Source organism: Tachypleus tridentatus, chromosome 2, assembly GCF_004210375.1.
Source record: "Tachypleus tridentatus isolate NWPU-2018 chromosome 2, ASM421037v1, whole genome shotgun sequence".
In the NCBI taxonomy this organism is placed as follows: Eukaryota; Metazoa; Arthropoda; class Merostomata; order Xiphosura; family Limulidae; genus Tachypleus; species Tachypleus tridentatus.
This window is the reverse complement of record NC_134826.1, coordinates 119,486,254-119,496,700: the sequence shown is the minus strand read 5'-3', so window position 1 is coordinate 119,496,700 and position 10,447 is coordinate 119,486,254. Positions and strand designations below refer to the sequence as shown.

Sequence of the window (10,447 nt, the reverse complement as noted above, 5' to 3'; positions counted from 1 at the left end):
TCGCGTTTTTGGTATCTAGTCTAAAAACACAATGTAACACAAATTTTGTTCCTGGATAGTATCTGTTATTTCTTAATTGCTTATGTTGTAAACGTACAGAAAATGGCCATTATTCCCTTCAAACTTTGCTTTTGTGAACTGGATAATGAAATTTAGAAATTAACCTATTTTCTATGTAAAAAACGTGCAAATTTACACATTTTCATTTACATAAGGTCTGAATAAAACAGCCCCCCGCTAGCACAGCGGTATCGCTCCGGATTTACAACGCTAAAATCAGGGGTTCGATTCCCCTCGGTGGGCTGAGCAGATAGCCCGATGTGACTTTGCTATAAGAAAAACACACACATACACACTGAATAAAACAACATATAAATCAAGATTTACATGTATTTATACTAAAGTTATAAAAAGTGAGCAAATGTTTAGTAGTGAGTAGTTTGTCGAGATCTGCGACTGTAATGCAAATCACTTTCACTTATCAGTCCCCAAATATAGTCTCAGCATTCGACTTTGTTAGACCAAGAACTCTGATTCAGTCATTGAGGTCTTTTTGGTTGGGGTAGTATGGGTTTTTCTCACCAGCTACACCTCAGAAATTGTAATCTGGATCTTCAACGTCAACCTCCTCTTCTGATTTGCTGCTCTTTTCTGAGGATGGCTGCTTTCTCTCTGGTGGAGTGGGTACAGGGAGCTCAGGGCAGTGTGGCACTGGGGTGATGAATGATGGAAGGTCCGGATACATGATAGCAGATGCATTCTTGCCAGCCCGACGTTTCGAAGGGTCCGCCATGCAGAGGTAGCAGTTGCTTGAGTGGTTAGTGGTTTCACGCCAGATTCTTGGAATGGCCCTCTTTTCCCCTCTGTACCATCCTGCAAAAGAACAAAATAAAATTGTTATTACGAAGAATAAATGTATTCATCCACAACTAATGCGTAAGAGGTTTATGCAAAATATTTTATATGTGATATTTTTTCTACACTGTTGGAAAGTTAAAAAATAAAATATATTTAAATTTTAAAAGGTCTAAAATTTGTATAATATAAAATATTACTATTCAAGCAAGCAAAAATTCTCCGTCTTACCTTCTAAAGATTTTTGCAGTGTTCGCAGGTAAAATGAGGTGCCTAGGGTTTGTCTTGATCCCTAACAGGCATGACGAAATATGCCTTGTAGGCGTTACATATTTTAGTAGATGCTGTCACATAGTACTTTTTTGCTCTTGTCTTAATAAATTGGCTACATACTTAGCAGAATGAGCCTGAAAAATGCTTGCAACTTCTTGATGCCATCTCTAATAAAATCAGATAGGTCTATGTGTTCACTTAGAATCACTAAACAACGTCTCAACATGGAGCAACAAGTGGAGGGTCGTGTTAAATCCAACAAAAACACAAGCAATCACCTTCTATAGAAAACTAAAGAAGCAAAGAAAAAATCTAAAAAAAATAAAACTATCACTTGGAAACACAACCATTAACATGAGCAAAAACATCACATTCCTTGGCGTCACTTTCGACACAAAACTAACATGGAAAAAACACATAAACAATATACACTCATCAATCAGAAAAAGGATTTCATATCTAAAGACTATAACTGGTAAACAATCGAAATAATAGAGTAATAATAGAGTACGGATGTCAAGTAACATACAATATGTCAAACAACACACTCCAGAAAATCCAAGTGCAACAAAACAGAATATTAAAATCCGCATTCAGCCTACCATCATTCACGCCAACAAATTATCTACACCAAATTAGTAATTTACCAACTATAAGAGATAGAATAACAGAACTTTCTCTCAAATATTATCTAAAAGCAGAAAATAGAAACAAACTAACGGCATCACTACACAAATTATCAAGTGCACCAACAAAATACATATCACCTTACAACATATTTCAAGAATCACAATCCACTCAACAAAGAATCTAAATAAATAAAATCCATGTTATTAACATGAATTCCTTTATTTCAGGTACAGGGCACACGACAGGCAAAACTTTCGGCGCCTATCGTGTGAAAGTGGCTTTTCTCGGGGCACTCCCGTTTCCCCCCACATCAAAATCTTTAGGCATTGGATTTCTAGATCCCAGCCCAGGCAACTCTTTTGCCAGACCCTGAATCGTGCCGTTTGATTTGATCTGGATTTGAATGAATTATATTCATGTTCACATCTGCCCAACTTCTTCCTTTCGGGACAGGTCCCGGCCTTTCTTTCCACTGCTGCCTTTGCCTCCACCCAAAAAAGTCAAGAATAATAACAATAATTAATTTATTAAATAAAATAATAATAAAAAAAAACTACCACTTAATCTTAATAACAATCCACGAAAGGGGACGAAGAGGAACCACAACGTTCCTGAACACCCCGGTTGGAGAGAGAACTCTTCTGATTTCTCTCTGTCTAAACTGAACCCCTGCCACGTTAGTTTAGTTTTTTAGTTGTTCACTTAGGTAGCTAGAACTAAACTGAAGTGGTGAGCCCCTGTATATATATATTACTATGGAAAGTTCTAGAAAATTCTAAAAAGGTTCTTGAAAATTCTCGTGAGTTCTACAACATTCTAGAAAATTCTTGTAAGTTTTACAACTCTCTAGAAAGTTCTTGAAAATTTTTGTAAGCTCGAAAACATTCTCTATCAGCTACTCAGTTCTGAATCTACCTGGAATGTTCTGGAAAGTGGGTAATTTTGAAAATTTCATTACCCAGGTCACAAAAGTAAAGTTTGAAGAAAAAATAGGTCTTTTCCATTTACTTTAGGCATAAGCAATTGGGAAATAGCACTTTCTGCCCAGGAACAAGAAAAAGTAAAAATTTTGTTACATAGTGTATTTGTCTCATTAACTTTATCCCGGTTATGAAACAACATTAAGTTTGTAGCTAAACGTTTTAACACACTCGATGTTTCCTTGTGTTACACATCTTAGCTTATTAAACAGCTTAACATACTCGATGTATTCTTGTGTTTCACATCTTAGCGCTGATTTCAGTGAGTAAACTATTAGACACATTTTAAGAAATGATAAACGCACCTTTGCAAATTATTCCTGTCAGTAAACTGTTATAATTAAAATCCTACTTTTTTGGTATTAGATGATTGGCTTACCAGCCTCGGTGTTTTAAAATAACCTAAAAGCATAAAATTTACGTTTATAGTTTAACTTAGTAATTACGAAAAAAAAAGTAAAGCGTCAGTTATTTGTTTGGACATAAGTTCCATGTATAATATTTAAAACAGATTTTCTTGGATATCTTGAAGTCATAAGCAGGTTCCCACACTTCTAAGTGAAGCATGACGACACTGATGTCGTAAGCATATTCCTACACCTATAAATGGAAGACAGCAATATTAAGGTCTAAGGAAGTGTCTATACCACTAAGTGAAACATAATGACGTTGACTTCATAAGAAAATTTGTATACCTGATTTGGATTATTTTAAATTTCTCGCAATGTTACACGAGGACTATCTACGCTAGCCATCTCTAATTTTGCAGTGAAAAACTAGAGGGAAGGCAACTATTCACCACCTCTTGAGCTACCCTTTTAACCAATGAATAGTGGGAGTGACCTTTACATTATAATGTCCCCACGGCTGAAAGGGCGAGCATGTTTGGGGGGATAGGGAGTCGAACCCTCGACCCTTATATTACGAGTCGAGATTGCCAAGCCAACTTGTACGCTTTTAAATAACAGTAAAAAATAAAAAGGAGGCTGCTCAGATCAATCATACTCTTTAACTAGGACGACCGCACGTACAAATAAAACTAAACGGCGCCAATTCTTAACTGATTTCATTAAAGGATAAGAAAGTGAAGACGCCCTCTGGGAACGATAAATGACACATGAAGTTGATTGGATTGAATACGCAATAAAAGTGCACCTTAATCCTACGTCTAAAGGTAATTCATCTTAACATAAAACCTAAATTGTGTACTTATTTACTCACAGGTTAAAGCAGTAAATCGGTTTTATTTCTTTGCTCGCTGAAAGCGATGTAAGAAGAAACGAGAAAAAAATACGTATGTTTAAAATACCTGCATAGTTTATTTTTATTTTTACTGGAAACTCCTAACGTTGCATACAGTAATGGAATTATATCATTATATGTGTATGTATATATATATGTATGCATAAATACTAAGTTGTGATTACAGTACACTATACTAATTATCAGATATAGTCATAATTAAAGACATCTACAAACAGAAACACTCCCCAACAAAAATTAAAGCAATATGTAAGGTGTCCTCCAAAAAAATTGACCTATTTTGGATCATGTATTTAAATGCTCTCAGACTGTGACATATATATGATAATTATTTTCTATATCAGAGAACAGTGAAGAGTGAACTTGACAAGACTGACACTTATTTAACGAACAATTATTGAGTGGTAGCACCAAACAAAACGTATGTTACATACGCAGCGCATCTATTGCATACATTTTGAAGTTGCGGAATTACCAACTAGGAGAATTATTTCTCAGATTGTGACCAAGTTTGTTCTGTTCGTGATCAGAATACAGACCATACTGGCAAAAGTTACCTAAGTGCTGGAAATGTGGGAGCAGAAAGTGACACAGTAAATCTTAGTCCAAGTAAGTTTGGCCAACAACAGTTTGGCAGAGGCAAACATCTCTAAAACGTCTGTTCTCCGCATTCTTAGGACTAAATTACGTGCATTTCCTAACAAAATCCACACACAAGGTGAACTAAATCCATAGCAAAAACGCAAGCGTTTGAATTTTGTCTGGTGGTTGTTTTGAGGGGAGTGGAGAGTGATGAAAAATTTCTAAAACACCTTCACATGATAGATGAACGTCATGCAAATTGTTCAGGTGTTATAAAACACTCAAAATATCAATTACTGTGGAACTGAGAATCTGTGCAGTTATTTGATAGAGGAAATTTAGCGATCTGTTGTAAGAATTACCATGTTGGGTGTTATGGCACAATTGGTTCATACTCTTTTTGAGGATGTTAACCAGCTCGACTATCACTAAGTGTTTAAGGAAGTTTAACTTAATGAGCTAAAAACCAGTTTCATTGAAGAAATGGTTAGTTTGTTTAAAGTTAAGCACAAAGATACACAGTGGGCTATCTGTGCTTTGCCCATCACGGGTATCAAAACCCGGTTTCTAGCGGTGTGAATCCACAGACGTACCGCTGTACCAGTGGGGAGGGTACAAAAATGGAGGTATCACATAAAAACACAATGGTTCCAACAGGACGGAGCAACTCCTCATACAGCCAGTGAAAATTCCTCTGACTGACTGATACCTTTTTATGAGGATGTTGAGTGTCCTCCATCTTTACCCAAGTTTCCTTATGGGGTTTTCTAAGAGACAGAATTTATTCTAGCTCAAAGTCTCGCACTATTTATGAGCTTAAAGACAATATCCGCCAGGAGATTCAGAACCCCCTCACCCTACAAAGATTTACTGAAGTGGTGAACAATACGGCAGTCTGAATGCAGACTGTTATCGGTAAACGTGGACACCACGTTGATTTTTTGTTTGTTTGTTTAGAATTAAACACAATGCTACACAATTGGCTATCTCTAGTCGGCCCACCATGCGTATGGAAACTTGGTTTTTAACGGTGTGAGTCCGCAGAATACTGCTGTGCCACTAGGGGGCACTACGTTGAACATGTAGTGTGAAAAGTGATTGTTGGAACACTGAATTTTATCACTTTCGTTTAAATAAATACATTCGTTATTTAGTAATCATCAGATTTTGGCCAAATTTTTGGACCACATTAAAATGTTTAAATTTTTAGGACACCCGATGTGTGTGTGTAAGTGTATACATATATATATATCACACACACATATTTGTGTATAGATATGCATACATGTAAATTCATACACGACACATGAGCTAAATGGCCGTCTCAGAGACATACCCATCTCTTTTTTAAAACTGTTCAAAGGAGTAAGGGCAACTAATTAAAAGCACCCGCCGTTGTACTTTTTAACAACTTAGAAGAATTGGCTGTTGTAGCTCTAATAACCTCAGTGCCAAAGGTGCGAAAATGTATCCAGCGGTATATTATGATTAAAGCCTTGAACCTTCCGATTTGCTAAATATCTGGCAATGCCCATTTTAGAAAGTAGTAATATGTTGATAATCGAATAGAAATAGACAAAAGGCTCATCACAGTAATTTCTGTTCATAAAAAGTAACAGTAATATTATTTGTCTCCAAAATATGTTTTTCGAAACGGTTTACAAGTCTAAATGCTGAAGTTAACTAACAATTACCTTGTAAAACAAAGTACAAGTAGGCATAACTGAATTCCCTAACTCTGTTGTAAAAATATTCAGTTTTGTGTATTGAGAAAACGCACGAGCACTTTACATTTATAAATGCGTATGCGCATGCGCATACACTTGGATTTCAATGAATGTAAATAACAGATTAATGTAAATATACTTTAGTAGGCATTTTGTACAACAACATGTTAAAAACTTACCAGAGTTTTGTTAAAGGTCGAACGTTAGGTTGTAGCATAACATTGTGAGTTTATTTATCGATAGTAGTGAGTACGTTGAAATCCAGCTCTAACTAAAGTGAAAAAAAAGTACGCAAGTTACGATGTTAATTTATCTTTGTCGAATGTAAGTTGTACTTTGCTAATGTTAGACCTAAGACAAGTGGACTTGTAGATTTCAGTGTCTGCAATTAGAATTCGTTCGTATTATTCTAAAAACCCTGGTTTTAAAGAAGCACTGTCACAATAAAGATACTGATTGGACTGCAAATGTTTGCGAGTCCGTGCCAGTTAAATAATAATTAGCACAACAATTACTACTCTATTTAATCATTACTAATTCCCATCGTAATTGATTCTGTCTGTAATAATTATAACAGTATAACGTAATCACAGTTATAATATAGTGTGCTATAGTTACGACTTTATCTGAAGAATAATATTCACTGTATCTAATAATTTGTATACCATAACCTAGTCATCACTATATCTAATAAACAATACTTTGTTTAGTATTTATTACTTACAACTATAAATAATAGTATATTATTCTTTAACCACCACAACATAACATCAATACACTTGCTAATTGGGAATGTCGCCCTCTATCAACGAGTTTCAAGTACTAAATCATTTGGCGTTAGTTCCGGTAGCTAACTTTTGTATTATCTCATTCAAAATTCATTTAACCTTTCCGTTACCGTTTATGGCGCTTTAAGTTGGTGTTATATTTTTTTCTCTTCGCTCATTCGTTTATCGTCCTCTTAAATTGAGTGGGTGAAATTTTACATTCGGAATCAAAACATACAGGTGACTTTTTTGATACTTAATAATGTGTTTAACCTGCTACCTTTCTCGTCAGGTGGCGTTCTATGGACATAGCTTGTAAAGTGAACTTCACGTGACGTATTAAAGAAAAATGTGTTTCAGTTCTATATCATTTTATTTCAAGAAAAACTTGAATATGGAAAGTAAATTATAAATTCTATTTCTTGGACTGTATCTGTTATGCACTAAATCTGATTCTATACACGATATTACATCATGCAGAACCAAAATATTTACGCAAGCAATGCACACGTTCAAGTTTTTCACACATATGTATGCATATACTTTATTACAACAGGTTTCGAAAACATTTAATATACACCAAGAAGTAAATTTCAAGTACAGTCCTGTTTTGTCGCCTTCATACTATAAGCTGACCTTCAAATCCAACTTTTAACGCAATCATAACATGTTCTCATGCTCTTACATGACCTTTCTTTAATAACATGAAATTATTTTTACTCTTTCCACATTCCCCCTCTGGTAAAGCTGTAAGTCTGCGGAGTTACAACACTAAAATCAGGGGTTCGATTCCTCTTGGTGGAAAAAGCAGATAATCCGATGTGCCTTTGCTATAAGAAAAAAAGAAAAAAGGAAACACACTCTTTCCACAAAACATTATTTGACAATCTTGAAACAGCATTTGATTTCTGGTTTGTTGAATGAACACTGACTTAATAATACACAAATAAACTTACGTAACCTAAATATTCTTGCCAATAAATGTATAAAACACCACAAAACAACGTAGATTTTTGAAGTAGTTATACAGGCACCAAGGTGCAGTAAGTGTGAGTGAAAAACTCTTTTTATTTTAGGTGTTAATATTACTGACTTAGTCCCAACCGCTGGTCCTAGCTTAAGGAAAAGCTTCAAAATTTATTAGGCTAAAATCCAGCGTTCGTTCACTGTGTGGGCTTGTTGCAGATAGGACATTGAGAAGCTTTAAAGTTAACAACAAAAACAAAGAAGCAATTATTGATTTGTTAATTCTATAGCTTTTCTCGTTTGTTCTCAATGCATATTGTTAAATAGATCCATTAATTAGCATTCTAATATTAATAAAAAGCTCACTTAATATTTTTTTCAAAAGTGTATTGTTCAAAAACACATTAAACTTTCGATGGTAGTTAATTACTATTTTAGAACATTTTTTAAAGAATAAATCTATGTTGGGTGGTCTAATAGACCAAACCTTATGCAAGGTGACACCTAAGATAGTGTTAATACAAGATTAGGGTGGGGGAGCACAGTGGGGTGGCTCACCTCTCTTCTTCCTCCCTCCGGTTTCAGTCCACGTGCCTTCTCGTCGTCATTATTTGACAACGCTATTGTTTTGTTCACCAGTATATAATGAAGATTTGTCTAGGAATCGCTGGCCGTGAGACAAGGGCAGGTACGGGGCTGTGGGTCTGTCGACATGCTGGAGCCATGAACTATTCAGTTTGTGCCACCAGCCCACCAGGGTGCCGTCTCTCTGGGCGGCCACCACGCCGGCCGATTGGACACCGTGCCGCCACACGCGCCCACGGCAAAAAAAAACAAACAAACAGGCAGGCCTAAAAAACGTATCTCTAGTAAAGTACTTAGTAAAGTATTTGTGAGAACAAAACAACAAACTGTGTACGTGATTAGAGGCTTTTTGTTCTACATGAAATTTCACAGCCGATACAACAGACAAGACAATCATTAAGTCATTTAGACACAAAACAACGTAATGTTAGTTAGTTGATGGATTTATTAAGTATAACGTAGGAGCGATAATAATTACAGAACTAAAAGAGCTTATTTGTTGGTTGTTAATTTATGCGCTTTTTGCATCACATAAGACTAATGAAAGTTTTATTTGTAAGTCTACTAATTACGTACCACAACACTTTGTGTATTTTAAATAACTAATGTGTCGTAAATGGGTAATAAAATCAGCATTTCAGTTGAGATTTCGATGGCTCTGAAGACGACCTGGTGAGTTCAGTTATTAAGCAAACGTTCTGGGTCACAGAACGTAAACTGTTTGGTTGATGTATTACTCAGTCTTATAACTGGAAAAGTATGTAAGATAAGGTCAGTATAAAAAAAAATGCAAATAAATTATAGGAGTTTTATCATATAAACCACTTACCAATACAAAATGCTTCTCACATAGAATAGATATCAACAAATTATGCTTCTCACCAGGCTACCAATCAACAGATCTTGCTTCTCATTCAAACAATCTATCAACTGATCACCTTTCACATACAAACTAACAGTAAACAAAATATGCTTTTAACACTGACTATCAGTCAATGTTTCACTCTTCTCAACAGGCATCTATCGGTGGATCATCCTTCACATACAGATTACCAACAGAAATAATAATGCTTCTCGTGCAGAGACTAACAATCAGCAGATCATGATTCTCATCTGTCTGCTAATCAACATATCATCCTTTTCATCCAGATCACATATCAACCGATCATGCTGTTAACACGTACCACCTATCAACGGATAATTATTATCAAGGCTACCAGTCAAACGATCATTCTCCTTACAAGACTACTTAACAACAGATCATGTTTCCAACAAACACCGTCTAACAACAGATCATGTTTCTAACAAACACTGTCTAACGACAAATCATGTTTCTAACAAACACTGTCTAACAACAGATCATGTTTCTAACAAACACTGTCTAACAACAGATCATGTTTCTAACACACACTACCCAATCACTGACCGTGTTTCTAACATATACTAAAAACAGATCATGCTTCTAATACACACTATTTAACAACAGATCATACAACTCACCAAGCTGGTAATGATTAGATGAGATGATGCTTTTCATCAAACTATATACCAGTAGATCATATTTCTCAATCACAAAAACTAAAAACATGTTATGCTTCTCTGACAGACTGTCTTTCAACATATCATACTTTCATCCATACAGGCAGATCATGTTTCTCATACAGACTACCAACCAGCGGATTAAGTTTCTCACTTAGAATTTTCATGCTTCTCCTCAAAATTACCATTCAACATATCATACTTTCATCCATACAGGCAGATCATGTTTCTCATACAGACTACCAACCAGCGGATTAAGTTTCTCACTTAGAATTTTCAT

The 10,447-nt window shown here is 35.4% G+C and overlaps 1 long non-coding RNA gene across 2 annotated transcripts; it reads right to left on the bottom strand.

The window, feature by feature from the left end:
• Positions 1 to 376: 376 nt before the first annotated feature.
• Positions 377 to 9,008, bottom strand: LOC143244944 (uncharacterized). Of its 2 annotated transcripts, none has more exons than XR_013025398.1 (2): positions 8,602 to 8,986; positions 377 to 873 (listed from the first exon to the last, which is right to left on the bottom strand). It is a non-coding gene; the product is annotated as an uncharacterized LOC143244944 (long non-coding RNA). The 2 variants fall into 2 exon arrangements; XR_013025399.1 differs by lacking the exon at positions 377 to 873 and adding an exon at positions 7,606 to 7,907 and having other exon boundaries at positions 8,602 to 9,008.
• Between the last annotated feature and the right edge of the window lie 1,439 nt (positions 9,009 to 10,447).